This window comes from Stenella coeruleoalba (genome assembly GCF_951394435.1).
Source record: "Stenella coeruleoalba genome assembly, chromosome: 16".
In the NCBI taxonomy this organism is placed as follows: domain Eukaryota; kingdom Metazoa; phylum Chordata; class Mammalia; order Artiodactyla; family Delphinidae; genus Stenella; species Stenella coeruleoalba.
The window spans coordinates 79831163-79857162 of record NC_137162.1 but is presented as its reverse complement, the minus strand read 5'-3'; the positions used below and the strand labels follow the sequence as shown (position 1 = coordinate 79857162).

The following is a 26000-nucleotide window of genomic DNA, read 5'->3' as shown; positions in this document are numbered from 1 at the left end:
GCTTGGAGCAGCAAGCTGAGGTGTTCTGGGAGAGGAAAAAACCCTCCTAGCTAGCATACAATGGCTCCTCAGAGGGAATATGGCTACCATCAAGCCAACAGGACATTCATCACCTGATAGACGTATGCTTATCAGACCCTTAAAATGCTGTTTGATAGTTGATGTTTACGATGGTAGAATGGTCCAGCTGAAAAGACGCTGCGAGTTCGTCTAATCCATCCCTCAAATTATACAGGTGACAAAATGGGGCCTCATGAGCATCTAAGCAACGGGCCGTGAGTCCAGAGGTGTGTTGGTGCCGAGCAGGGGACAGAACTCAGGCCTCTTGTCTCCTAATCTGGAGCTCTTTCCATTCTACCAGGTTGTTGTAACAATAATTTGTATCAATTAGAAGGAAGATATTAGGCTTTTTTTTAAAAAAAAGAGAGAGAGAGAAAAAGCCATTACTTCTAAATTTTTAAAAGAATGTTCTTTGGTTTGGGGAAGGCTGGAAAAGGACACGGCTGTGGGATCAACAACATACATTGAATTTTAGAATTCCTCACGTGTGTACAGATTTCACCATGAACCAAAAGTGGAGCGATTACCAGTTGAAGGTACTGAAGCCCTAAGTCCAGGAAATTCTGAGGTGCTGGGTGTCTGATGGGATTCCAGAATTGGTACCTTTCTTGACCATCCACAGCAGGATCTGAGGTGTGAGAACTATTTGAGAGCAGAGGGCCTCGTTTGGTGTAGGAAGGGAGACGATCCACAAAGGATCTCCTGATCCCCCTGGCGGTGGAGGGCTGGCCCCAAAGGCAGACAAAGGATGTCTGAAGTTCTCCTTGTTGAGGGGCAGAGCAGAGAGGTTACACAGGTGGTTTCTGGAACAAAAGCCTGGAGTCTGAATTCCATTTGTACCACTCACTCATTTATCTTGGGCAACTTTAAAATTTCCAAAGCTTTGATTTCCTCATGTCGGAGAAGGGGACGTTTCCCCCTCTACCCCTCTTGAGTTCTTGTGGCTGGACTAATAATAAAATTGACACAAGACAGATGAACAGGAGAAAAAGAAATGAATTTTAATTCAGGCACATGGAGGTCTCAGAGAAATGGGACCTAAGAAGCGGCCAAAGAGGACAGCTTTTATACTTTTTAGACAAAGAAACAATAAATTTGTGAGAACTGAGGGGACAAAAAAAACTGAGGTTTTGGGTGCCCAAGGAGTGAAGAATCCAAACAGAGTTTGGGCTTGGGGTCAATTGAAGAAGGTCACAAGTTTTGTTTATAGAGGCTTCTCGGCCATCTCTGGTGATAAGGGTGTCCTTCCATCTCCAGATGCAGGGAGTACACCTTTCACCTGAGATATTTATTTCCTGCTTTCAGGGAGACAGAAAGGAGGGTCAGAGTGTCCCTCTTGCACTGGCCACTTCTTAAGTCACTTTAATTCAAAATACTCAATATGCCATGAGGCACATTTTGGGGTGTCCTACCTGGGGCCCCAACACTAACTTGTAACATGGCTATGATAATAATAATAATAATAATGTTTGGGGAGTAATTTATCACAATGCCTGGCACTTAAGATAAATTATTGAAAACTTGTAGTTGCAAAATACTTCATATGCATAGACATTATTGGAAAAAGATCTAGTCAGGAAAGCCAAGCTCCACTCAGCAGGAACTGTTTGTCAGGGTTTTGCCTGACCCACTGGAGAGGAAAGGGCCTGGAAACTCTAACTTCCTATGATTGGATGGCTCAGCAGGTAACTCAGGGACAGTTACTAATGCCACACTTTCCTCTTCTTTGCCTTCAACAAAACACTGCCATTCGTCTCCCCCACCTGGAGGGCAAAGCTCAGCTCCCTGGTTTGCCATCCTGGCTGGTCTCTAATGCCCTGGGAGAGCTTAATGGGCAAACACCCAATCTCCCTGGAGTTCTCCTTCACCCAACAAGAAATAAGAAGGTATCATTCCTTCCTGGAATCCCAGCGTTTCTGGATCTGCATTTTCCACGTGCCCTCCAGGCTGGAAAGCAGGGCTGTCTTTGAAGCACGGTCCATTTTATGATAGATAACATCTTTTTTTTTTTTTTTTTTTCCGGTACGCCGGCCTCTCACTGATGTGGCCTCTCCCATTGCGGAGCGCAGGCTCAGCGGCCATGGCTCACAGGCCCAGCCGCTTCATGGCATGTGGGATGTTCCCGGACCGGGGCACAAACCCGTGTCCCCTGCATCAGCAGGCGGACTCTCAACCACTGTGCCACCAGGGAAGCCCTAACATCTCTTTTTTAAACGCCTGTATTCTCTCTCTTGCATGCCAGGCCTGGTGGGAAGCAAAGGGCCTCCCCGAAGGAGACAAGCCCATTCTCCAGTTCACGTGCCCCCAGAAACATCACAGAGCCCTGCCTGTCCCTCCTGAGCACCGGTTCCCCAGAGACACAGGAGTAAAAAGGGAAGTCACTTGGTGTCCTATTTCTTAGAAGTCTGAACAATAGAAAGATTTCCTGTGAAACCAGCTGAGAGCTAAATATTCTTGGAAAGGGCCTACATGAGTCATATTTGCAGCATCTGGAGAAGAACACTTCCGTGAACCCCAAGAAGGCACAGGTGCTTCAGAGGGCGGGGGGAAACAAGTATCAAAGTCGTCATAGGGGTGTGTCACAGGGACACTCTCAACATTGGCTCTGGGCACAGAGTAGAGTATGTGAAGTTTGTTGTGTGTGTGTTTTACTTGCTAACTTTCCACCTCTGTCCCAGAGAGCCTGTGAAACCACCTAGCAAATCTCTTCATTCCTGGAGGAAAGCAGTTAATAAATGAGTCTTAACTCAGTCTCTTGATTTAAAATGAAATCAAGCTTAGCTTTATCATTTTCCAGGGAGATTCTGGATTTTAAAAAGTAATTTTTAGGGGACTTCCCTGGTGGCACAGTGGATAAGAATCCGTCTGCCAATTCAGGGGACACGGGTTCGAGCCCTGGTCCGGGAAGATCCCAAGTGCAGCGGAGCCACTAAGCCCGTGCGCCACAACTACTGAGCCTGTGCTCTGGAGCCCGTGAGCCACAACTACTGAACCCGCGTGCTACAACTACTGAAGCCCGCGAGCCACAACTACTGAAGCCCGTGTGCCTAGAGCCCGAGCTCCACAACAAGAGAAGCCACCGCAGTGAGAAGCCCGCGCACCGCAACGAAGAGGAGTCCCCACTGGCCGCAACTAGAGAAAGCCCATGCGCAGCAACGAAGACCCAGCGCAGCCAAAATAAATAAAATAATTTTTTTTTTTTTAAAAAGTAATTATTAGTGAGAACATGCATAATTCAAACGGAAGGACTCATAAACGTGGCACTTCCAGCCAGAGTCAGGAAGGTGTGTGGCAGCGCCCCCCAGGAGCCCCATCCTTTCCGCACACACGGTTGCTGGATGTCCAGTCTCAGAGACCAGGGCTGTGGACAAAGGCGTCTCTCCCCCTCTCTCCTTCTCTCTTTCTCTGTAAAGTAGCTAAACTTCCTCAGTACTGATTACTCAACAAAGAAGATAGGAACTGCATTTTTTGAAGACCAAAACCTGGCCCATAGGTGTCCCTGTTGGGTTTGATCTTGTTTCCCTTCTTAAATGTAAGATTTCCCTTGAAGGAAGGGGGGCGTTTGGCCTCCAAGGCTAAGCTAAGGAAGAAATCTTCAACAAACAAAGGATGCTGCTCGCTATCAAGCCCTCAGCCCCTGCAGCCAGCCCCAACGGTGCACCCCGAGAGCTCTCAGGATGGGACAGAACAGGATACCTGTCCTCAGCAGCTGAGGTACATATCAAAGAAATGATCTCAATGAGCCCAGACTCTTGCATCTGCCCATACAGAGAAAAGCACTACATTCATGAACTTGAGATGTCTGGTTTTCTTTAATTAACTGTAATTAACAGACGTTCTGACTCCCTGGTCTTTGTTGCAAAAACCCCTGTATATCCTGGCTCCGCCCTGACCTCTTTGGAGCCGTCCCTCCAGCTATCCGAGAGGGTGTCTCCCAGGCCTAAGTTCTCAGCACGTCCACCAAATAAAACATAATTCTCACCTTTTAGGTTGTGCAGTTTCTACCTGTGGACACTTCCTTTTTCTCAGAGTTTCTGCAGAATGTTTTCTCCAGGAAGACTTCACAGGAGACTGGTGCGAGCCGGCGTTGAAGGTAGGACCGAGATTTCTCTCTGTCTCTGCTCCCTTCATTTAAAACAAGCTTGGCCTCTGAATTGCTGGACTTTCTGACCTCTCACCCTTACCTCCCCCAAATCCTGTGCAGCTGTTCTACTGTGGAGGCCCTTCTGGCTCTGCCCAGACTTCTCTCTGTGGGATGCCCTCCTCCCTCTCCCCTGAATAACTCCTAATCGTCCTTTGCTACAGTGCTCAAAATATGTGCCACACAGGGACTTCCCTGGTGGTCCAGTGGTAAAGAATCCGTCTTCCGATGTAGGGGACACGAGTTCGATCCCTGGTCAGGGAACTAAGATCCCCCATGCCGCGGGGCAACTGAGCCCGCATTCCACAACTGCTGAGCTCGCGTGCCTCACCTAGAGCCTGCGTGCCACAAACTACAGAGCCCATGCGCCCCAATAAAAAAAAAAGTGCCACACACCAGCTGCTGGTCTAGGACAATCCGTTAGTGGCTTGTGACGAGACAAGAATGTTAAATGACTGACTCACTGAGCACACTGTTTAGTTCAGTTCTTACTCTTTCTCAATGAAGGAAGCAGTGTGGATTTACCTTCTGACGCAAGCTCCCTTTCTGGTCACAGGCTGACCTGCCCGAGTCCAGGATTGATCCGTTCTCCTCTGGGAAACCCCCAGCAGCCCCTCCATGCCCACCTCATCTCTCCCTTATAGGGGAGCAGAATTTGCCACCCCAAAATGTGTCTCTTTGGCATAAGGATTAATTTAGGCTGATTATTTTTTAAATTATTAATTCATTAATTTATGGCTGCATTGGGTCTTCGTTGCCATGCGCGGGCTTCTCATTGCGGTGGCTTCTCTTGTTGCGGAGCACGGGCTCTAGGCGCACGGGCTTCAGTACTTGTGGCGTGTGGGCTTCAGTAGCTGTGGCTCGCGGGCTCTACAGCACAGGCTCAGTAGCTGTGGCACATGGGCTTAGTTGCTCCGCAGCATGGGGAATCCTCCCGGACCAGGGCTCGAACCCGTGTCCCCTGCATTGGCAGGTGGATTCTTAACCACTGTACCACCAGGGAAGTCCCTAGGCTGATTATTTTTAAGAGACAGAAGACTCAGGAAGTCTCTCTTTTTCCCTCCCTCTTAGCTGACTAAAGAATTTGGATAAAGGGTCAGTTCTCAGAATAGAGCTATCTCCAGAGGTATCTGCAGAGAACATGGCCTAGGTGTGGTGGGGAAACGCAGCAGGGCTTAGAGATCAGAGTTCACTCCGTGTCCCATTGTCTCTGCCTGGCCCAGCAAACATTTGTTTGCGGAACATTTGCTTTTTCATCTCCATGTCAATTGCCTTCCTCCCCTTTCAAGTCCCAAATCCCTGCTCTTTTGTCTTTAGCTGAAGGTGGTGTTTAAGGTGAGGAGGGCTTGGAGCATTTTGGTGAGTTACTCAGTTCTCCTGGGTCTCTGCCGTACATACGTCTTATTAAACTTCTGCTTGATTTTCTCCTGTTCATCTGTCTCATGCCAGTTAATTCTTAGGCCAACCAGGAGAACCTAGAAGGGCAGAAGAAAATGTCTTCCTTCCTGACACCCCACCTCACCCCACCAGTGTCAAAACACCTAGCAAACTCTATTGGAATCATCTATTTTCCCCAGGTTGTTTATAAGCATTTTTAAAATATCTGGGACTTGACACCTAATGGATGCTGAGGAAATATCTGTTGAATGAGTCAATAAATGACTTTTCAGTGTTTTCAGTACTGAGCATTCATTCCTTTTGTACGGTTAACAACCTGGACGAGAATTTCTTTTTTTTTTGGACACATCACATGGCTTGTGGGATTTTAGTTCCCTGACCAGGGATCGACTCGGGGCCCTCAGCAGTGAAAGTGCAGAGTCGTAACCACTGGACCACCAGGGAAGTCCTTGGTGAGAATTTTTAATTAACTTTTTATGCAGTTTGGGGTATTGTACTTTCTGTCTTCCTAATATTTTAAGCCTTAACTAGGATTTCAAAGACAGAATAGATTTAGCCTTTCAGATAAATTTACCCTTTCCACAAATATCACACAGGAACCAGAAATGGGTTAAATTATGTTCCCTTGAACCCCCTTTGATTACCATCAGCTAAAGTTGTAAATATGGTAGCATGGAAGGCAGGGCGTTTAGCTCTCACACCCAGGTTGCTGGCTCTGTCTCTGCCCGTCTCCACTCTGCAATCTGCTTGGGGTCTTGGTTATGCCTTCTCTCCACTCAGTGGTTCCTTGCTCAGGCCGTAGAGGAGCGACAGTGATGCAAAGATTTATCCTATCTTAGTGCTCCCAGGACACTCCTTATTTCCTGCTGAAGCCTCGGTTTCCTTAAACAAACCTCTGGAGCTTTGGGCGCTGTGAGACACAGCTGCAGCTTGGCTGAAGCTGCCATTTCAATAGTGTGTTTGTTTTCTCATGCTCTGCTTCCTTTGCTCATGAAAAGCCTTCCCTCTGATAAACAATAGGTCACCTGGATCCCTAAGTTTAAGAATAACATACACTCTACCCACAGTGCGTCTCCACCAAAAATACAGTGGTTGACAGAAATAGAAAACTCCCCAAGAAAAAAATAAAATGGATATGAGGACGAGCTAGTTAACCAAATTCCTGAGCCTCTGCCTTTCAACACAAATCTATCTGCTCATGTCTTTCTCCACACGGTGCACATTCGTCCCAGTGTATCGGGGGTGTGTGTGTGTGCACGCACGTGTTTTAAGTAAATACTCCAGGTGCATTTATAGACTTTTTAAAATAAATTTATTTATTTATTTATTTTTGGCTGTGTTGGGTCTTCGTTTCTACGCGAGGGCTTTCTCCAGTTGCGGCGAGCAGGGGCCACTCTTCATCGCGGTGCGCGGGCCTCTCACTGTCGCGGCCTCTCTTGCTGCGGAGCACAGGCTCCAGATGCGCAGGCTCAGTAGTTGTGGCTCACGGGCTTAGCTGCTCCGCGGCATGTGGGATCCTCCCGGACCAGGGCACGAACCCGTGTCCCCTGCATTGGCAGGCGGACTCCCAACCGCTGCGCCACCAGGGAAGCCCCTAGTCTTTTTTGTAACTTAACTCCCCCCAATCCCTAACCCTGACTGACACCTACGCATTGGAGACTAAAACACCCAGAAGAAATCTTGAGCTGAGCACCCTAATGAGACAGGGGCTGCCTGGGTGGTATTGGACTCCATATTATAAGACTAATTCGATAAACTTAAATTTCTACAACCTGTTTCAGGGAGGAAACTAGCTTTCCTTTGGAATTGGCCTTCGAGCCAGAAGGTTATTACTTGGCTGTTGGCAGCCTTTAAACTGTTGGCAAAGGATGTTTTCCTTAGCAACAATTATACAAATCTGACATGCACAGGGTGTTTTTAAACTGTATAAAGTACTTTCATTTTCATTATCTCTTTGAATCCTTCCCAACTATAGACACTTCAGTCGTTTTAAGGGTGAAGCGTTTGGGGACTTCTCTGGTGGCGCAGTGGATAAGAATCCGCCTGCCAATGCAGGGGACACGGGTTCGAGCCCTGGTCTGGGAAGATCCCACATGCCACGGAGCAACTAAGCCCGTGCACCACAGCTACTGAGCCTGTGCTGTAGAGCCCGCGAGCCACAGCTACTGAGCCTGTGTGCCACAACTACTGAAGCCCATGCGCCTAGAGCCCGTGCTCCACAACAAGAGAAGCCACCGCAATGAGAAGCCCATGCACCTCAACAAAGAGTACCTCCAACTCGCCGCAACAAGAGAAAGCCCTTGCGCAGCAACAAAGACCCAAAGCAGTCAAAAAAAAAAAAAGGATGAAGCGTTTGAGACTGAGAGATTTTAGGTATTTTGCCCCAAATCACACAGAGAGTAAATGGCAAACCTGGACTCCATGCCCCATATTCTGACCCCTGTTCTGGCATCTTCCTCCCTGCCTTCTGTGGGCTGAGGAGTAGCAAATACATATTCATGACATTATCACCACTCTTTTTGTTTTTCCCCAGTCAGTCTGGCTGGATTGAGAAAAAATCTGCAAGGGCAGCAGCTGTTACATCACACTGGGGCGGCGTTGGTGGGGGCCAGTGGATGCCCGCTGGTCTTCAACATGCCTGCTCCTCCCAGGGCCTGATCAGCTCTCTGGGTGTAGGTCTTGAAACTGAGCAGGACCCTGTGGGGCTCCTGGACATGGAGGCCTTTCTGTGTCCCCCATTTCTTGTTTGTAGGGAACAGACTCCAGCCTCCGTGACCTTCCCTGAGTCCCAAGGGCACATTCAAACAGTTGCTAATCAGGGAAGGGAGGGGTTGCAGAGACAAGGGAGAAGCAGTCAAGAAACAATAGCGCAGGGAGAGGCCCCCGTACCGCAAAAAAAAAAAAAAAAAAAAAAAATGCAGGCCCTGCACACACCCGGATCCTTAGTAGCAGCTCCGCCTTTGAAACATTGCTATAAAACTCCTCACCAAATCCTCCAAGTTTGGGACACAGAGGTACTGTGGGGCACGAGCCCACTGTATCCCGCTTTGCCTAGCAAAGCAGTAAGGCTGTTCTTTTCTGCTTCACCCAAAACTCTGTCTCCGAGATGTGATTCAGCACTGGTGCACAGAGGCCGAGTTTTCAGCATCAGTCTGAGAACATGGACCAGGTAAGGCCAAGTCCATGGCAGTCCTATCTGTCCTTCCTTTCCCTCCAACATGCAAGGGAATGAAACGTGACAATCAGTTTCTTCCAACAGTCCTTTGCCTCCAGGGTAAATGGTGAGTTGAAGGGTTTGGGTAAGGATGAGGATTGTGGCCATGGAGACTTCATTACACTGAAAGAAACCTGTACTTTCCTATACAAACGATACCCCTTTGTTATCATTGCCTTTGGAGCTCAGTATTAGCAGCTGAAATTGTCTTAGAATTAAATGAACAGATCCTGAACTGTCCGTTGACCTTGTCAGTGAGAGGTAATTATCTCACTGGAGCTTTAATGCAAGCTGAAAATCATTATGCTTTTCAACATGACAAAATTGGCTGGAAAAGTCTACTGAAAATTCCATCTGATCTCACAGAATTTGCTTGTGAGAGTTTCAGTGAAAAGGAAACATAATTAACATCGGAAAATGTCTTATCGCTGGGCTTGCCTGGGCTCTGCCGATGTGTGTCTGAAAAGCTGAATATTTACTAATGCGCTTACTGAAAATGGATTAAGATAAAACCTTCTGTCTCACTCTGTGTTTAGATTACTCAGACCCCCAACCCTGGGAAGATTTCAAATTCAGTTTTAGGTGGAGGCTAGATCAGCTGCCCACTCAAAAAATAAAACTCTCCGTGGGCCACTGAGCCTCAGGATTTGGGAAGGAGTTCGCAGGGCCTGTGGGGAGCAGGGGCCAAACTAAGAAACGAAAATAACTGGAAGTAGGAAACAAGTAAAACGTGCGGATGACAAGGCCCCTGAACTATGAATTCATTGATCTGCAGTCACCGAGGGCAGACGGTTGCCCCTGTCAGCTGGAAACAGCACACCATGACCCAGGCTTCTGGGCCAGCAGGCCACCCTTGAACTCATAACTGTGAGCACACAGGGTAGGGGGTCCCTGGAGAAAAGGAACCCGACATGGCTTTCTTGACATAAGAGAAGCCATTTTGGGCCTAAGCCATTCTGTGATCTAAGCCTGGCCACAATGCTTGCCCTTGAACAGGTCTCGGTAATTAATGATCTTAAGGAAACAAAAGAATGTCGGAACAAAAGGCTATTACCAGGCAAGAGCAGTAACAGTAGCAAGGATAATATAGCAGGTGTAAATACACCCAGTCCTGTTTCAATGGTAAGGATTAGCCTGAAGCTCAACCACCCGATCAACTGGAACCTAAGGGGGGATGAGCTTGACCTTTTCTGACCCTGGTGACTTCAATCAGCTAAAGCTTGGCCTCCGTCTAGGCCTCAGCCCCTTCATGAACATGCATGGACCCTTAGCTGAAAACTTCCCCAATTTTGCTGTTGGCGGGAGACACCGCCTTAGATAAGATCCCCCGTGTTCTCTTTCCTTGCTGCCAGTAATCAATCCTTTATTCTCCCGATCTTTGGCTTGGTCGTGTGTTTTGGCTTGACACCCACCAAGAGGCGAAGCCAGGTCTGGGGGTAACAAAACCTACAGCCAAAGCCTCAGATGCCTATCAGCACACGTGGGCCTCTGACCCTGTGATATTCCTACATTCAGGCAGCGTGATCAACGATAAAGGAAGGGGAAGCAGAGCTCCGGACAGGAGAGTCCACTGTGCCTACAGCCAAGGACCCCAAGCCCCCTGAACGCCGCGCTGCCATTGGAAGAATGACCTGCTATCTTTGTCCTGACGGGGGAGGATATTCACAGGAGACAGGTGAGCACAGCGACCGTGGTTAGACGTTTCCTGTTGTTTAATGCGTGCGTGGTAATCACATGTTATTCAACTTTTTAAAAATACACACATAAGTGGAGTTCCCAAACAGAACAACAACAACAGAAAGCCGTGGGTATCTTACTTCCCGTATTACACTTGACCGTGTGACGCTTCTGTCTGGGTGCTACGGAACGGGGCCGTGGCTACTGCCTTCTAAGCTCAGCTCCCCTTCCCAGCCCACCATCAACATCCCAGCTCTGCCTCCTCTATTTTCTGCCACTTCACTGAGATAAACTCTGAGCTGAGCACACAGGAAGTGCTCCATAAAAGGCCGGTGTTGATGGAGGACCAAAGCCACCAGAGCCACAGACCGAAGGTCCTCTTTGCTGTGGTCTGCATCTGCCAGGCCACGTGCACACTGCATTTCTTGGGTCAGAACAACTAGAAACACAAAACTTGGTCTCCAGTCATTCCCCCTCAGTGAGAATTTAAGCTCGTATCTTGCACGCAACATTGTGCAAAGATCTACAAGATCCATTAGGGCCGATTACTGCCTGTGGGGAATTTGCACTGCGGACGGAACAACGTGCACCTGGAAACAGAAAGCATAAGCATGCGGAAGAATTTAAACTGACCTCCTGCATCTGTCCTTGAAGCGGTGTCTCGAAGACCGGCTGGTGCTTCCCCACAGACCTCACGCGGAGGCCCTCCGCAGCTCAGCAGCTCCGCCAGGCCCTGCCTTCCGCCCGCAGGCTTGGATATTTAATTTCGCCACTTGTCTCTTAGAAGCAGGTATATATTAACTAAGCTCAGATTGATCCGAAAGGTGGAAAGCCAATTTATTAATTATGAAGGAACCAGAACACTCACATTTGTGTGACCAGTGGACTTTCCGACTGTCGAGGGACTGCAGTGGGAAGCGTGCTGGGGATGAGAAGGCTGAGGATGTGGGTGAAGTCAGAACAGCAGCATCTGAGGAAGCCAAGATTCCGTGGCTCCCGGTGAGACAGACCGAGAATCCACCTCCTGCTGGGGAAGGCAAGGTCTGGCCAACGGAGGACGAGGAACTCATGCCGAGTGGAACTAGTGAATTGGGTCCTGCTCTTGTTGGCGTCCCAGAGGAATATAGACTCAGGGGATAGAGCTCTTGGTGGAAAAAGAGAAACTGTTGGGGTTTTTTTTTTGTTTTTTGGTTGTTTTTTTTGCCTATCACTGTTGTGGCCTCTCCCGTTGTGGAGCACAGGCTTTGGACGCGCAGGCTCAGCGGCCATGGCTCACGGGCCCAGCCGCTCCGCGGCACGTGGGATCTTCCCGGACCAGGGCACGAACCCGTGTCCCCTGCATCGGCAGGCAGACTCTCAACCACTGTGCCACCAGGGAAGCCCGAGAAACTGTTTTTATATTTATTTACTTATTTATTATCTCAGAGAACATTTTTTTCATGATCCATATAATATTAGCATACTAAGTATTGCCATTTATAATATAACTATTACACTCAGACCAATTCATCTAAATACAGATGGCCAATGTAATTTTTTAAAAAATCATTTCCACAAGATACACTGAGAAATTGTTTTTATAACCTTCTTTTGCAAATGTTCTTTCAAATATCTGACTGAATTCTGTTCCCGATTTTGCCAGTTAATACCACGTCCATGGCTAAGCCCCTCGGGTGGCGATGCCTTACTTCCTCCATCTCGGGATGAGACTCCAGGCACTATTTAGCTCCTTCTTGTGGCTCAAGTGAGCGGGATAGAAAGAGAAGTGGCTTATACTGTAATTTACCTTAATTTCAGAGAGAGGATAGAGGAGCACCACGTAGGGTCTAGGCCTCAGTCTTCGGGAGACCTGTTCTCTCTGAAGCCCAAAAGAAAAAAATGAAATAAATAAATATTATTTCTTTATTATAAATAAAGGGAAGGAGCTGGGGGAGACACCTGAGCAATAAAATAATCACCCCCCAGAATTTTTTTGAAAGGCCCATGCATTTCCCTCAACAGAAGAGTAGCCCCCACTCGCCGCAACTAGAGAAAGCCCGTGTGCAGCAACGAAGACCCAACACAGCCAAAAATAAATAAATAAATAGATTTATTAAAAGAACAAAAACAAAAAACTGGCTTTCTTTTCTCTTTTTTTTTTTTTGAAGTATACTAGATTTACAATGTTGCGTTCATTTCTGGCATAGAAAAAGTGATTCAGTTACACATATGTGTAAGTATTCTCTTTCATATTCTTCTCCATTATGGTTTATACAGGATATTGAATATAGTCCCTATACTATACAATAGGACCTTGTTGTTTATCTATTTTATATATAGTGGTTTGTACCTGCTAATCCCAAACTCCTAATTTGTCTCTCCCCGCCTTGCCCCTTTGGTAACCATAAGTTTGTTTTCTGTGTCTGTGGGTCTGTTTCTGTAAAATGGGCTTTCCTTATAGCATCTGTATCAAGTCAGCAAGTTCCTTCATCTTCAGACTGTTCTCTGTGGCTTGTCATCCAGCAATAGATACCTGAGAAGCTAAATATCTAAACAACTTTTTCAATTTGTTCCCTGGTTGCTGTCACAAGCTCTGCTAGTTTTGCGCCCTTCATGTGTTTTAAATCTCCCCAGAGCCACTGCCGCAGCTGAGGCTCTCCTGGTCTCCCACCTGCATCACTGCGACAGACTCACAACAGGCCTTCCAGCTCCAGAGTCCCCTTTGCCAGTTCTGAGTCTATTTGTAAAACGCTAGGAGATAGAAACGTGGTCCTGCCACTGTCACTTGTGCTCTGCTAGCCTATCCTTTTAACAGTGGAAGTGGCTGTGTGTAAAGCGGGGCAAGAAGACACCTTCGGGAGTAAATCCTAGCTCTCCTGGGGCAGCAGCGAGCTGCTGGTTGTTCAATTTCATGGCCAGACACGCTGGCGTCAGCAGCTGCCCCCCGACGGCCCTGGGCCTGTGTTGTGTGAGAACAGTTCATGCCCAGGAACTTCGTGGGACAGGTACCAGGAGGGCATCTGCCAGCAGGCCAGACAGCTGTTTCCATTAAATGCCAGGTGAAAAATGGAAAGAAAATTCCATCTGTGGGACTTCCCTGGTGGCACAGTGGTTAAGAATCTGCCTGCCAATGCAGGGGACACGGGTTCGAGCCCTGGTCTGGGAAGATCGTTCAGAGCAACTAAGCCCATGCGCCACAACTACTGAGCTTGCGCTCTAGAGCCCACGTGCCACAACTACTGAAGCCTGTGTGCAGCAACGAAGACCCAAAGCAGCCAAAAATAAATACATAATTAATTAAAAAACCTAAAATCCATCTGTAGCCCCATGAGACCTGGCTTCTATTATCAGATAAGTTTGTGTGTGCCTGTTGGGATGTGTGTGGAACTTCTCATAAATTTTTGCTTCACTTTCCAAATGGTATACATCTTTCTTCGGCCTTTTGCGTTTCCTCTTCTCTCTCTGTCTCTCCCCCAACCCCTATCTCTGTCCCTGTCTCGAACTCTCCACTCTGCTTCTGCCATTTCTTCCCTTTCTCCTCAATGAGCACTGGACAGGGAACAGAATTTACTTAAAGAAAATAAGTAAATAAATAATAAACCCCAAAATGATTAATTGGTAAAAAGAAATATTTTCAGTCATTCATTTTTTACCCCCTTATAACTTTTATGCTGTTTTCCTCAAATAATTTATGCTTTAGCAGCTTTGTTCAAATTTTGGAGTTTTCTAGGGGCTTATTGCTAATTTGGGGGCGATTCATCACGGAGTATTTTGCTGCTTTCGGCATCGTCTTGTTTCAGATGTGTCTTGGGGTGCCTCTGGCAATGTTTTTATGAATTTTAATTTTATCTTTGGAGCAAGGTAAATGGGCCCAAAATAAATTGGTTGAAAATGCATGTTTCCAACCACTAGTTCAAGCACTGATAACTCATGTGGCCTCTGAGTGATTCTGTGACAACTCAGTGAATTTGTCTGCTTTCAAACCAATTTTGTTGTTTAAAATTTTTTTAATTCATTTTATTTGTTTATTTATTTATTTATTTTGGCTGCATTGGGTCTTTGTCGCTGGGCTTTCTCTAGTTGGGGCGAGCAGGGGCTACTCCTTGTTGTGGTGTGCAGGCTTCTCATTGCAGTGGCTTCTCTTGCTGTGGAGCATGGACTCTGGGTGCATGGGCTTCAGTAATTGTGGCTTGTGGGCTCAGTAGTTGTGGCACAGGGGCTTAGTTGCTCCGCAGCATGTGGGATCTTCCCGGACCAGGGCTCGAACCCGTGTCCCCTGCATTGGCAGGTGGATTCTTAACCACTGCACCACCAGGGAAGCCCCATTAATTTGCTAAGTGTTTTCTTAAAGAGATGTCCCAAATGATACGAACCGCAGGCCCACACTACGTAGATTCATTGCTGTGCTGAACTCAGTAGGGAAAATATAACTGGCTAATGTTTTTGTTCTCATCCCACTCATCAAAGAATGGAAGCCACAGGAGTTCTGAGCTCTATTAACATTCCACCTGCTACACTTGCCCTCTGGACACAAAATAACATTTGAATCGCACCCAAGGAATACCCTGTTTTTCTCCCCTTCCTGTCATCATTCCCCTCCACCGGGGGGGTCCACACTTCCCACTGTGCCTGTCTTCATTCCCATAGTGATGCTACTTAGCACTCTTTACCCCAATAACACAGGCTACGTTTATAAGATTATTCCTGAATGCTCTAGGGCCACAGTTAGCTATTTTCCAGGGAGAAGGGACTTCAAACCCTTCATGTTTATAAAATCCAAAATCCTTTGCTAGAACAACCTAAGACATTCAATACATTTCTAAAAAATGACAGGAAGTGCTGAAGGCAGAACTATGGCCTTCACGGGGGGGGGGGGGGGGGGAATAATGACTTTGTTAAGCAATGAGTCAACCATTTGGGACCTACTGGACTTGAAAAACAAGATCTGTCAAAGAGAAACTGGCGGAGCTGGAAGGCTGGCCACCCCAGAGGGCAGGGGTGAAGTGGGTGTGGGGAATTTCAAGAACAGTCAGGAAATCTGTTGGGTCCAATATTTGAGATACAGACACATATCAGTTTTGATCCTTTTAGGTCTGTCTGCTTGTGGCAAAATATCGCTGGCGGCTGGTCAGAGGACCTCCGCTCTCGTGAGGAAAAGTGGTGGGAAGTGAGCCTGGCCAGCGGGGCCCCAGTCAAAAAATTCATATATCAAGATGAGGTACTAACCCAGCCAAGGAGGAGAAGGACGCCTAGAAGGGCACCTGCATAGAACCAACTAGAATGTGAGCAGGTGGGTAAGGGGTCCTCCAGGTCCAGGCCATTTTGTTCTGTTTTGTTTGTTCTTGTGTATTTGTTTATTTGACTTTAGACATTAGCTATTGACTTCCTACTACAAAATATTAGAATTTAGCTCTCTTTGCTCACCCCCCCAATCCTCTGCTACACACAAACACTGCCCTTCTGCCCGTCCTGCCAATATAGATTTTTGGTTGAATCCATATATCGTGTATTTATCCATTATTACAACTGTGTAATTATTGTTCACAGCCAAGTAGGTCCAGATGATAGGGAGTGTCCTATGATTACATTTTCTTTTTAATATAAGTTTTTACTTTTCATGAAATTAATAATGCAGATTTTTGGTTTGTTTCGTTTTGTTTTTTTTTTTCCATTGCTTTATTAAGGAATAAATTACATGTGGTGAAACGTTATCTTAAGCACCCAGCTTAATGACTTTTACATAGGATATGCCTGTGACGCCGGGACATATCTGTCACCCTAGAAGGTTCCCTTGTGTCCCTTTCAGTTAGTACCCTCTGTCCCGGTCCCCCCAGTCCAGGCCACCTTGGAGAGAAGCAGAGGCAGGCACAGCTGTGACTAAGAGCAATCAATTGCTGGGGACACAGAAGTCTGGTTCTCAGGAGGATCCTAGCAGGTGGAACGGAGCCCCAGTGTTCCCAGTCTGTGAGAGTGACATCATTCCAAATCCCACGGGCTGGCCCTAGATGACTCAGAAGTTAGGATGGTCAGAGACTCTTGGAGAGAAACTTGTGGATCCATCTGGGAAAGGCTGTGGAACACAATGGCTGGGGAACGAACATGAGTGCTGGCAGAGGGTGAAAAAGGCGACTTATAACTGGTTTAGAATTTTGGTGGCTAAAATCGGCACATGGAAAGATGCTCAGTATCGCTAATTATTAGAGAAATGCAAATCAAAACTACAGTGAGGTATCACCTCACACCGGTCAGAATGGCCAGCAACAAACAGTCTACAAATAATGAATGCTAGAGAGGGTGTGGAAGAAAGGGAGCCCTCCTACTCTGTTGGTGGGAATATATATTGGTGCAGCCACTATGGAGAACAGTATGGAGGTTCCTTAAAAAACTAAAAATAGAATTACCGTATGATCCATCAGTCCCACTCCTGGGCATATATCAGGAGAAAACTATAATTTGAAAAGATACATGCACCCCAATGTTCATTGAAGCACTATTTACAATAGCCAAGTCATGAAAGCAACCTAAATGTCCACTGACACATGAAAGGAGATGTGGTATATGTATACCATGGAATATTAGCCATAAAAAAGAATAATACCATTTGCAGCAACATGGATGAACCTAGAGATGATCATATTAAATGAAGTAAGTCAGAAAGAGAAAGACAAATATCATATGATATCACTTATATGTGGAATGTAAATAAGATACAAATGAACAAAACAGAAATAGACTTGCAAACACAGAAGACAAACTTATGGTTACCAATGGGGGAAGGTGGGAAAGGATAAATTAGGAGTTTGGGATTAACAGATACAAAGTATTGTATATAAAATAGATAAACAACAAGGTCCTACTGTATAGCACTGAGAACTATATTCAGTATCCTGTAATAAACCATAATGGAAAAGAATATATATATAACTGAATCACTTTGCTGTACACCAGAAACTAGCACAACATTGTAAATCAACTATACTTCAATAAAAAAGAAAAATTGGGACTTCCCTGGTGGTCCAGTGGTTAAGACTCCACGCTCCCAATGCAGGGGGCACGGGTTCAAACCCTGGTCAGTGAACTAAGATTCCACATGCTGCGTAGTGTGGTAAAAAATAAATAAATAAATAAATCATTAAAAAAAGAAAGAAAAGGGGCTTCCCCCGTGGTGCAGTGGTTGAGAGTCCGCCTGCCGATGCAGGGGACGCGGGTTCGTGCCCTGGTCTGGGAGGGTCCCACATGCCGTGGAGCGGCTGGGCCCGTGAGCCATGGCCGCTGGGCCTGCGCGTACGGAGTCTGTGCTCCGCAACGGGAGAGGCCACAGCAGTGAGAGGCCCGTGTACCGCAGAAAAAAAAAAAAGAAAAGTTATTTTCTAATATTATAGAATTAAACTCGTTGGCTTTGGTTCACATATATTGCAAAAGGTACATATATGGCAGAAGAGAAACCACAGGTGATGCATTGATGAAAGTTAAGTTGGTCTAGAATAATCACACTTTAAACAAAGCAAAATGACACGGATATCTCAGGAACCTGAAATTCAGTAGTCTAGGACCTGTAAGTTCCTAATATTTCCAAAGACAGAGAGAGGGACAGAGAAAGACAGGCAGACACAAAGAGATAGACTCACACACAGAGAGAAAATCTCTTTAGCACTGAGGTAGATTGAATAATTAGCCCCAACTTTCCAGTTACCTGTAGTAATATTATCCATTGGCAAACTCACCCTGGCTTCCAGGTTAGCAGAGTGCACTTCTCTGTTCCTTAACTTTGAGTTTTGCCATGTGACTTGCTTTGGTCAATGAGATGTTAGTGAACATGGCTCAAACAGAGGGTTAAAATATGGCTGTGTCTTTGGGCTGGCATTCCTGCACTCGGGTTGACCCGCCATGAGCAGAATACGCCTCAAGTACCCACCTGCCCTCAGCCTGGGTCTGAGAATGAGACAATAAAACAGACCACACGCCCTGGGTAGCTGTTAGTCTGAGAGTGATGAGAGCTGCATGGAGTCCACGTCAACCCTTGGAACCTGGAGCCTGGAGTCCCGCCAAGATCAGCAGAGTTGCAGCCAACTCGCAGACCTGGCACTATAAAAACAGATTATTGTTTTTTCAGCCGGTGAGTTTTGAGATTTTTTAAAAATGCATCCTTATTGTGGTCATTGCCAACTCATATGAAAATTGGGGTGTTGCCCTAACATGAACCTAAAAGTTTGTGGAATGAGTTTTGGTAGTGAGGGGCAGAAATCCAGGAAACGGTTCCAGGAGGCTGAATAAATGGTCATGCCCATTGCATTGTGGGAAAGCATTTGATAAAACTACTTGGTGGAGATTTGGAAAAAAGAAAACGTACCTGTGGAACCTTTAGTCTTGGGTGAGGAAGTTTGAAGGGAGAATATCGGAACAGGACTTGGTTGCTCCTAGGTGCACATGGTAAAGTACCATAGGTAAGAGGAAAATGTTCAGGGAAGAACTGGTTAGTTGCAAATAGAACAGAGAAGAATTTTAGGGAGTCCAGAAATTGTGAGGCAGAGTTACAAAGTGAGAAATTTCTCACAAAGTCAAGGCTTGGGATCATTATAACAGAGCCTCTGGGCAAAGACAAAATCTACTAGTTCTTCCTACTAATATGACACAGCCTTGGAGTAAAAAGACATCAAGGGTCTGCCTGAAACACTCTTGGTTAAGACATCTGAAAGGATTAACATGGCACCTATAGGTCCGTTCAGCTGGACAGAAGGGCTCTTAGAAAGATTATGGACATGGTTCTGCAGAAGCCTGATTTCTCAAACGTACCCATAATTAAGGCTAGAAAGAGGCATATCTTGAAAGGTATATGGCTGTGCCTTTTGCCACATGCAAGTTTACTGAAATGACTTTCATAGAGAACCCACATTTTGAGAGATGTGTATCGGCAAAAACCCTGCCAGCCTAGAGGAAAAGAGACTGACACTGTTAAAGACATAAAAAGACCTCTTGACCCCCAACTTTCTATAGGCAGTATGATGGTTAATTTTATGTGTCAACTTGACTGGGCCACGAGGCATTCAGACATTTGATCAGACATTATTCTGGGTGAGTCTGTGATCCTGTTTTTTGATAAGATTAACATTTGAACGGGTAGACAGTAAAGCAGATGTGGGTGGGCCTCATCCAATCAGTTGAAGGCCTGAATAGAACAAAAGGGCCGACCCTCCATGAGTGAGAGTGAAGGTCTCCTGCCTGACTGCCTTCAAGCTGGGACATCTGAACATCAGGGCTTTTTTTTTTTTTTTCCTGCCTTCCAACTAGAACTGAAACACTGGCCTTTCCTGGGTCTCAAGCCTGCCAACGTTCAGAGTGGAACTTACGCCATTGGCTCTCCTGGGCCTCCAGCTTGCCAGCTGCAGGTCTCGGGACTTGTCAGCCCCCATAACTGTGTGAGCCAGTTCCTTATACAAAATCAATCCCTTCTCTCTCCACTCACCACAGCCCCTCTGCATGGTTTCAATTATAAGAGGCCAAGAAAATGATCTCATGGTGCTTGCCAAATGGCCGGCCCTTGGGGTGCCAGACCCCTTCTGGCTTCTGTGTAGGGAGAAATGCCATCTCAGTGCCATACTTTATGTTACATAGGCCCCCGAGCATCTCTGTGTATGCCCACAGTCTTCAATAAACTATATAAAAAACAGCTCCTTCAATCTCTGTTACTGTTTTCTGAAAATTTCCAAAAATCTCCCATGAAAACAGTTGGCTTACCTTTGTGGCTCATCCTTCCTGATTATAGTTTCTGAAGCTCAGTGCAAAGGGAGAGGCCAGCAGGTGCCATGGATCTTGGCTCCTGCATCGTCCTCTTTCCTCTCCCCCTCCCTGAGATTTGCTGTTCACTAAACTCTTCCTTCTTCCCAGTTGCAAACAAAACCTTTTGCGCATGGATACCACGGAGACAGTCATTAGCAAGGAGGTTGTTTACAGCAGCAGAGCTAAGCCTCCAATCAGCCAGCCACAAAGCCTTGAAGAATGTGTCTGTGTGGGTGTGTGGATGTGTGGGTGTGTGTGCACGAGCATGCGTGCATAAGCACAAATGTTTCTTTTCAAGTCACTGTATGCTTGGAACTGGGGGATTAAACAGACGAAGCCTTACTTTTGTCCTTCCTTTTGAGCAATCCTCTTAGAGATTGGATAGTATGGTAGGTATCCTAGATAAACCTTTCATTCCTTAACTAAAATTTTCCCGGAAGGGTCAAGAAGATGGCATTGTAACCAAAGCAAGTACATATGACTTTATCGGAGATTAAGAACCGACATGCTGTTTGGATTGACCTACCACGCTGTGGTTCCGCTCTGTGCGCGTGGTTCAGCTTCTCTTTCGTGATGACATAGTAGAAACTGTAAGAAAGCTAGCTATTTTAATTCTTCCAAAACCTTATATCAAATTGAAGGAGAAATAAGAAAACAGAGGATACGTAGGTATAATTTTCAGCGGACTGAAAGAATCTAGCAAGCGAATATTGATTTCAGTGCCTGGCACACAAATGAGTATATCGATGGTGTTCTTTTTGTTGAAGGTGCCAAGTTTCATTTCCCACTCAATTGAAGACTACAGGGTAGGAGTAGGCAGTCTGATTAAGTGAGCCAGTGCAAGGCTAATGACTTACTTTTAAGATCCCACAGTGTGCTCTGACTTGGAAAATCTCAATATACTTTAGACTCCAGAAGGAAAAGGACACTTTGTTGATTCTTTCAACTGTAACATATTATAATATTACCAGCAATCAAAATGGACTTCCTTAGGGGAAAATTTAAATGAAGCCACATCCTTGGGAGGTATTCTGTACTGGAAATCGCCTAGCTTCTTTCTGCTGCTTCCAACTGCCAGGGCTCTGATATTCCAGAGAGGGAAATGAGAAAAGTTGCTCAAACCATGTCAGGTTGGCCTTTCTTGATATATTGCAACAGCTGTGGGGATAAAGTGTCCCTGGAAACAACCATGTAGCAGGAAACTAGTCTATGCTAGGCATTCAGTAAACAAGGTTTCAATATTTAGGGCGCGAAGAGCATGTGAAATGAATAAGCAATCATTTGTGTATTTCATCGCTCTTTCTCATGGTTGCAAAAGCATCACTTACAGATCAGTAGCGATTACATTTCAGAAAACAGGGTCATGCGTGAACTTGTGGCCTCATTTGATGGTGGGAGGTGACACTGCAGAAAGAATACTGATCAGTTTCAGATGCAAGTGAGAATTTCCGACGGCCTTCACTTCGAGGACAACTCCCAACTAGGCAGTGACCAGGATCTTCCCCTGAAGTCTTTATGGAGACAGAGCTTTTCCTCGCATAGCAGGTGGCCTTCTCTTGGCTACCACTTGGTGCCAGAATCCCAGCCCCCCCCGAGGGTGGCGCTCACTCCCGCTTCCTGTGAGCAGATGAACAGCATATGGCCCTGTGTTTCTCAAGGACAGAGCCTGTGGCTTTCCCCAGCCAGTTAGGAAAATGAATCTGGATGAAAAAGGGAAGGTTTCAGGATAAAACCAAAAAGATTAAGTTCTTATACCCAGGCAACATGCTTTCCTAAATAGAGAGGGAAACACTGAGCTGAACATAAAAATGATGGTGATGGTCATGGCAGGAAGATCAAAGTGGCCTTTAAATCCCAAAGTGCCCAGAAGTAAGGGAGCAAAAAAGAGAGGTTTATTTTCCCTGATATGTTTCTTATTCTTTAAGCACACCACAAAAACAATAAAACTTTTAAATGGAATACCTCTTCAGCCTTCTAAAATAAAATTTCCAAGAAGATCCCCAAATTAAAATGGATCGTTAGATCAAAAATAATGGTAAAGGGCTTCCCTGGTGGCGCAGTGGTTGAGAGTCCGCCTGCCGATGCAGGGGACGCGGGTTCGTGCCCCAGTCCAGGAGGATCCCACATGCCGCGGAGCGGCTGTGCCCGTGAGCCATGGCCGCTGAGCCTGCGCGTCCGGAGCCTGTGCTCCGCAACGGGAGAGGCCACAACAGTGAGAGGCCCGCGTACCGCAAAAGAAAAATTTAAAATAATAATAATAATAAAATAATAATAATGGTAAAGAGGATAAATGCTCTTCGGGGAGAGAATATAAAGCAGCAAAGGGAACTGTATCCAGAATTTAGCGCTGCTAAAGGTAGAGAGCTTCCTCGTGCACCGACAGCTAATAAAGTGGCCCAAGCTGATTACAGTGAGTGAGGTTCATCTCAAAAAGACATCGCCATTTGTAAAAAATCCTACCATTTGGGAAAACGTGGATAGACCTTGAAGGCATTATGGCAAGTGAAATAAGTTCGACAGAGAGACAAGCACCGTATGATCTCACTTTTATGTGGAATCCAAGAAAACAAAGAACAACAAACTCATAGATACAAAGAATAGATTGGGGGTTGCAGAGGTGGAGGTAGCCAGTGGGCTGAAATGGGTAAAGGGAGTCAAAATGTACACACTTCCAACTACAAAGTCAGTCAGTCCTGGGGACGTAACGTACAGCAGGGTGACTGGAGTTAATAACACTGTATCATGTATTTGAAAGTTGCTGAGAGAGTAGGTCTTAAAAGTTCTCAACATAAGAAAAATAGTTTGTAACTATGGATGGTGGTGGGTGTTAACTAGACTTACTGTGATGATCATTCCACAATAGTTACTGATATTAAATCATTATGCTGCACACCTGAAACTAATATATATATATGTCAATTACATGCTAATAAAAGCACATGATCCTTTATATTGTTTAAAACTTTTAAATAAAATTAATGCGATTTATTCCTCTTTGGAGTTCAGTGCCCAAAATTAAAATGTCTGTCTATCCTGAAAAATGAATGTGCTCATTAAAATGATAATAGCCTCTATACAATCTGTGGATTTTCCTTTTGCCATGGTTGTTAGGAAACCCAGAGAAAATGAAGAGAGTGAAATGTGCTTAATATTGTTTCCTTTTTCACTCTCTTACATAATTCTAGCATTTTTAATATTATTTTGTATTTAAATTGTATTTTTATATATCATATATTTATATTATATAGCAATCAAGCTTTTAAGTGCATTTTATTGTGAATTTACCAAAACATATTGACTAAGACTAGAGTAGATATTATACATAATGCTCAGTAAACTACATTAGAGCAGTTCATTGTAAAATTGTGGAAATTACAAGGACACAGTGACAGTAAAAATGAAAACAATAATAATAAAGAGACCTTGAAATTGAGTTCTTAAGAGAACCACTGATCAAGTCCTATGTGGTCACGATGACTTAAATTCGAAAATTATATAATAAGAAGCACAGCTGTATTTAGGATAAAGGATTCCACCCCATCCTCACCCCTGTTGAACTGTAAGCTCCCTGGGTGCTTACAGGGACCACTCAGGGAGTTTACAGTTTATATGGTGCTTAATATTATACTGATCTATAATCTTACTTTCTGTCCTTTGGACACAGACCAAAATAATGTTACCTTTTTGGGGGGGAGGGAGGGAGAATAACTGCCTCATAAATTTTAAACTCATTTTAAAATTGTGGTCAACAAACAAATGTCAGATTTCTCTTAATTTTTTAAAATAAATTTATTTACTTTTGGCTGCATTGGGTCTTCATTGCTGCACGGGGGCTTTCTCTAGTTGCGGCGAGCGGGGGATACTCTTTGTTGTGGTACGCGGGCTTCTCATTGCGGTGGCTTCTCTTGTTGTGCAGCACGGACTCTAGGCTCGTGGGCTTCAGTAGTTGTGGCTCACAGGCTCAGTAGTTGTGGCTCGAGGGCTTAGTTGCTCCGCAGCATGTGAGACCTTCCCGGACCAGGGTTCGAACCTGTATCCTCTGCATTGGCAGGCAGATTTTTAACCACTGCGCCACCAGGGAAGTCCTGAAGTAATTGTTTTTAATCCCAATAAGTTTATTTAAAGTTCAGTTACACGGAAGATAATTAGCAATAAGAACTATCATTATCTTCTGTCCCTGCCATATTTTATTACCTCTCACAATAATCTAAGCCTTCTCACATTTGGGATGAATAATAAAACAATCTGACAGTAACAGTGATCTGATCCTTTTTCTTACACTGAAGGCAAGAAAACAGAACACAGGAAGATTTCCTCTTAGATCAAACAGAGTCAAATGTTAGCCTTATTGCAAATCTGTTTCAACTCAATTACTTGGATACCTTGCTCTTCCTTGAGTTTCCTGGGTGGTAAATATGAAGCATCCTCGGCTTCTCTTCTAGGCAGAGAAATTGATGTACAAGTGGAGCCGAAAATAAACAAGCTGGGCAGTGACACAAGGATGAAAGGCACCTCAGAAGGTGATGGAAGAGAAGGGAGGTGAGTAGGGCCAGGGGCCAGCTCTCCTGTGCCATCACTTTCTAGAGCAAAATTCCACGAGTCTGAGAATTCTAAATTTGAGCCTGGCCTCCTCGGTCTAATGAAGGTATATAGATCAAGGTAGCACTTTTAACTTTCAAGTATTTAGGCATCTTATGTGCAGGTCTTCATTTCTACTCCTGGTCTCAGCCACACTCCTGTCCTACAGAAATCATCATCATCAATATACATATTTTGAAAACTTAGATTGTTATATGAGATCTTTCTGGAAGCAGCATTTAGCTCAATGTAAGTAGCGCACATAGATGCGCATCTGAAACTTTCTCTGAACGGCACCTCGTCTCCGTGACTGGAGTAGGGTATGCATGTGAACTGTTTTCCCTGCCTGTGACAAGGGGTAATTTGAAGGTGATGAACCGTACATAGCACATGAAACATCTTTCTTCAAAGAAACCTGCAGAGCTTGTCGTAAAATCCCACTGTTTTCTGTCCCAACACATCTCCCATCTTTTAAATCCTGTTTGGAAAGTATTCCTTTCAATTTCTTGAGAGAATGTCCGTGAATAAATTATTTTGCCCATTTCCTAGGTAATTTGAGCCCCAAAGGAAGCACAAAGCATTTCTCTGTCCCTGACAGCATTGTGTCCTGGGCCATGAAGCCAGTGCTGGGAGATGAAGTATGAAGTAGGTACACGATACCTGGCTTTCTGTGTGCAGGTGGGGCTTCGCAGAGCTCTGGCTTGCATGTCTTCTGCATTCTGGAGGTATCTACACTCAGTGCCACTTCAGGTCAAAGCCTGTTTCAACAACACGTAGTGCCAGGGTTCCAAGTGGGACACGTCCAGTTTGGAAGCAGTGTTTGCTAAAATGGATCGATTCTCTCTGATAACATTTTGACCAAGCATGTATAAATGAATTTCATCCCCTTGGCATGCACATCACTTTTGCCTGTCAGTACCATATTCTCAAAACTGGCATAGCTGGGGCTTCCCTGGTGGAACAGTGGTTAGCAATCCACCTGCCAACGCAGGAGACACGGTTTCGAACCCTGGTGTGGGAAGATCCCACATGCCGTGGAGCAGCTAAGCCCATGCGCCACAGCTACTGAGCCTCAGCTCTAGAGCCCGCAAGCCACAGCTACTGAAGCCCGTGCACCTAGAGCCCGTGCTCCGCCACAAGAGAAGCCACCGCAATAAGCCCGGGCACCACAACAAA

The 26000-nt window shown here is 45.5% G+C and overlaps 1 long non-coding RNA gene across 1 annotated transcript; it reads left to right on the top strand.

Annotated features, from left to right (window-relative positions):
* Positions 1-26000, top strand: LOC307175554. The gene is made up of 4 exons (XR_013824366.1): positions 1-122; positions 4050-4153; positions 10329-10488; positions 24689-26000. It is a non-coding gene; the product is annotated as an uncharacterized lncRNA (long non-coding RNA).